The following is a 3,822-nucleotide window of genomic DNA, read 5'->3' on the forward strand; positions in this document are numbered from 1 at the left end:
CAAACACGCATTAAACAGTGGCAGACTCCCGCAGGTGTGGGCATGGGGGAACCTGTTAAATTAAAGCCAAAGCATAACAAGAGAGGTGTTTGCTTTGGAAGATAACGTGCACCTGTTCTGCACGCTGAGGGTGAGGAAACTCTCCTAGGCGTGTTTTCCTTTGTTACCACAGTAGACCTTTTGCACTGTGAGGCCACGTAGCTCCCCCTTCTCCCCCTCCGTTACCTTTTAAGACCAGGTATCATTTCCCTCAGCTTTACCAGCATCTCCAATCGGACAACTTAGAAGCATGATAATGGTGGCAGTTGCTCCTTTTCCTCCATCCGTACATCTCATTGTGGAGCTGACCATGTCACCAAAGTTTGCTGCCCAGACTGATGCTGTTATGAAGGTGCCTGGATCTCCAGTACGTGCAGCCCAGTCGCTGGCTGGAGTCAAAGGAGGGGCATGCTCCTAGCAAGGTGCCCTTCGGTGGAGCTGCTCTAATGAGCCAGCTTCGTTATCTGCCTTGCTGCTGGTCCCAGAGAGGCTGCAGGGACGTCTGCTGCTTTATGTTCTTAAATGGCACCAAATGATAGCAGTTAAGAGCCTACCAGGAGAAAATGAGCTCTTAGGGCAGCATTTCATGTCTTGCATGCAAGGCTTTATTGGATTAACTTTGTACTAGAACGCTTCCCTCACTGGAGAGGCCGATCTAGCTTAACTTTGGGATAAAAACTTTACAATCATATTTTTGTCACAGAGGTGACTTGCATAAAAAAATCTTTACGTGCATTAATGTCATCTCAGCTTTGGCAAGCCCGCAAAACAGGCTCTTTCTCAATGATCTCTGTCTCTATCTTAATGCTGCACTCATTCCAGCATTATGTATGTAACTCTCTTGCTTTGCTTCTTATTTTCCACATTAGGGACAGTGTACTTCCTCTCCCACATGCCCCTTGCAAATGTACAGGCACTGTGAGAGAAACCCCCAGCGTTGCTGTCGCTGTTCAAGCAATGCCTTTTGCCTCTGTGGGTACCTGCCAGCCTGCGGGAGGGAGACTTGCATACTTTCAGCTACTTCCCCATTATTTACACATAAAGTTAATAACTGACTCAAGAGTTCATCTACAAACATATTTTTAGGGCTGCTCTTGGTAAATTTTTCCCCTCTCGGCCACAAAGCTCTTGTTTTCTGTAATTTCCTTCCTATATTTTCCCTTAACCCTAATCCTTTTTAACATTAATGCATTAGTTTTGAAACAGCTGGTGTATTCTCAGCCTCTTCTTCTCCCTTACCTGCTGATTATTTCTTTTTTTCACTGTCCTCTATCCCTACTTCTGTTGTTTGCAAAAAAAGGCTTTTCTCCTCCCTCTCCCTCTTCACAGCTCCCACCATCTGTCTCTCTACAAATACAAAGCTTTAGGGGAAATGATTCACTAGGCTGCTAGCTCATTACTCACACTCTCCCCATCATGGTTTCTGTCCTTGTAGGATGCTCTAACTAATGTAAAGATCAATGAATCCTGGGAATTGTTATTCAATTAAAAAAAAAAAATGCCCCAGCAGTTAAATAGATTGGGGTCTTTGTAATTCCTAAACACTAATGCTTAGTTTTTCTTCCTCACTCTGCTAGTATTGTTTTTCAGAAAAGGATCATTGAAACAGAAGAATAGAAATGATCACTGGACCATTTAATGCAACCTTGTGTATCACATGATGCAGGAGTTACTTAATGAAATTCCCTGGCCCAAACCAAGCAAATCTGTGGTAAATCTAGAGCACATATTTTAGGATGACAGCCAAAATGATGAAAGGAATTTACTACCCAGCCTCGCTAATCATTTTGAATGCTTAACTGCGCTCCCTAATATGCTGCTTTGCAAGCAGCAAAACCGACACAGCCTCATGCCCTACAGATTTCTCTCCTCCAGCCTTACCCAGACTGTGCACCCCGCAAGCCCTCCCAGCGCCCTGCCAGCCCCGTCCAGGGGCAGGGTGGCCAGCTGTGACTCCTGTGAGCGCTGGCCGGCCAGCTGCCCACCTCTGGGAAGAGACCTCCCCTGGCCTGAACCCCCGCAGCCTCTCCCTCCGCAGCATGCAGGTTTGGCGCTAGCTCTTTGCTCAGGTTAAGTATTTCCATGAAACTCGTAGGCACTTAGTATCTTTGAGCTTCTCCCTATTAAATGTGGTAGAACTTGGCTAAGGGGCTCAGAAGCCATTTGAGACAGATTAGTTCACAGTGTTAAAACACTAGAGATATCTTAAAATACCGGAGACGGCCATATCGAGTTGGCAGATACGCCATAGCATTTCAGGAAACTTGCTCAACCTGGAGGCTGAGCTCAATACTGTAGGGCACTCCAAGTGACCTTAAATGTCGATGTTTAGATACCCACATCCCACTCCTTTTGTCTTCACTTTGTTGACCTTTTAAGAAGGATTTCTGTCATGATTTGAGGCTTGTCACCATATACTAGAAAGTTATTTTCTTAATTGGAAGCTTAGTTTTTCATTTTATCACATGGAAAATGGATCTCCCCTCCCCACACGCAAGTAGGTAACTAGCAGTACCACTACCTAACACAACTTTATTGTGCTTTGTCGAGAAGCTGCTGGCACGGTAGGTATTAGCCTATGTCAGTTGCTGAGCTTCCCTTTAGAATCGGAGTTGTAAGAAGCACAGCAAATAAATACCTCAATCAAAATTATAAGAGTTGGCAACACTGGCTACACCCTTCTCCCAGTTCTCTTAAATGGCTGCAACTCTTTATGCAAAAGCCTGCTAAAGGAAAATCTGAATATATCTGCAATGTGGTTCTTCAGTTGTTTCTCATCAGCACCACAAAGCACGTCCTGTATCAACACACCACACTGGCATCACCTTCATGGAAAGCTAATTAAATAATTTGGGTAATGTAGCAGGAGTATCAACTTCTGGGCTAATTTACTTTTGGACTACCAAACACATGTACTTTTTTATAAAGCTGTGTTTGAGTCATTCTATGACAAATAATAAAGCTGAGGAGGATCTTGGAAAGAGCCTGCATTGAGCAGGCATGAAGTGCTCTGTGTCAGAGCAGGACATTCTTGTACAACTACTCTAAAGAATAAAGGCTGCGGAATTTTAAGAGAATGCGGTCCACTGTTACCTCAGTAAGGTTAAGGCAGTTTTAAAAAAAGAACCCTCACCAAAGTCGTGTGCTCTGTAAAAAAAAAGTTCAAATTTTAGCAGATGTGATGTTGTTGAACCTTCCTGGTTGCTAACACCCCATGGCTCTCCAACATCTTTGATTATTTTATTGTTTCATACTGCATACAAGTTGTAGGAGTCAATGTTATTTCTCTTAACAATTGCTGGCTTTCCAAATGCCAATTGTCCTTTGACATGCTCTGTTTTAAATAATGGCCGAAGAGCAGTAATGAAGCTAAAGGCCTGCTATAAAAAGTACTGTAGCGTTCCACGGTACTGACAGCACACACGTAGTCATGCGTTTAGCTCTCCTTTTGTGAACTATTGCTGCAACATGCTGAAGGTGTTAGGGGCCAAGCTGTAAGGAAATGGAACTCCAGAGATTTCAGATCTGAGAGTCCTCTAATTGAAGACAGCGTCTTTATGCAAGACAGGCTAAGGAAAACTTGCATTACCCAACAGTTACCATTCCTCCGTTGTTCCCAGCAATAATAAAAGCTGACGCAATATATAAGGTTGCCTTACAAAAGGCAAATATATTTAATAGTGTTTATACAAATTAACTGTTCGATAATGCTATACAAGGCAGGAATATCTTTAAAGAAACCCTGAGCAAAAAGGAGGATGTAATTTTTATTTTACACTTATT

Source organism: Haliaeetus leucocephalus, unplaced genomic scaffold (assembly GCF_000737465.1).
Source record: "Haliaeetus leucocephalus isolate CR32 unplaced genomic scaffold, Haliaeetus_leucocephalus-4.0 Scaffold149, whole genome shotgun sequence".
Taxonomy (NCBI): domain Eukaryota; kingdom Metazoa; phylum Chordata; class Aves; order Accipitriformes; family Accipitridae; genus Haliaeetus; species Haliaeetus leucocephalus.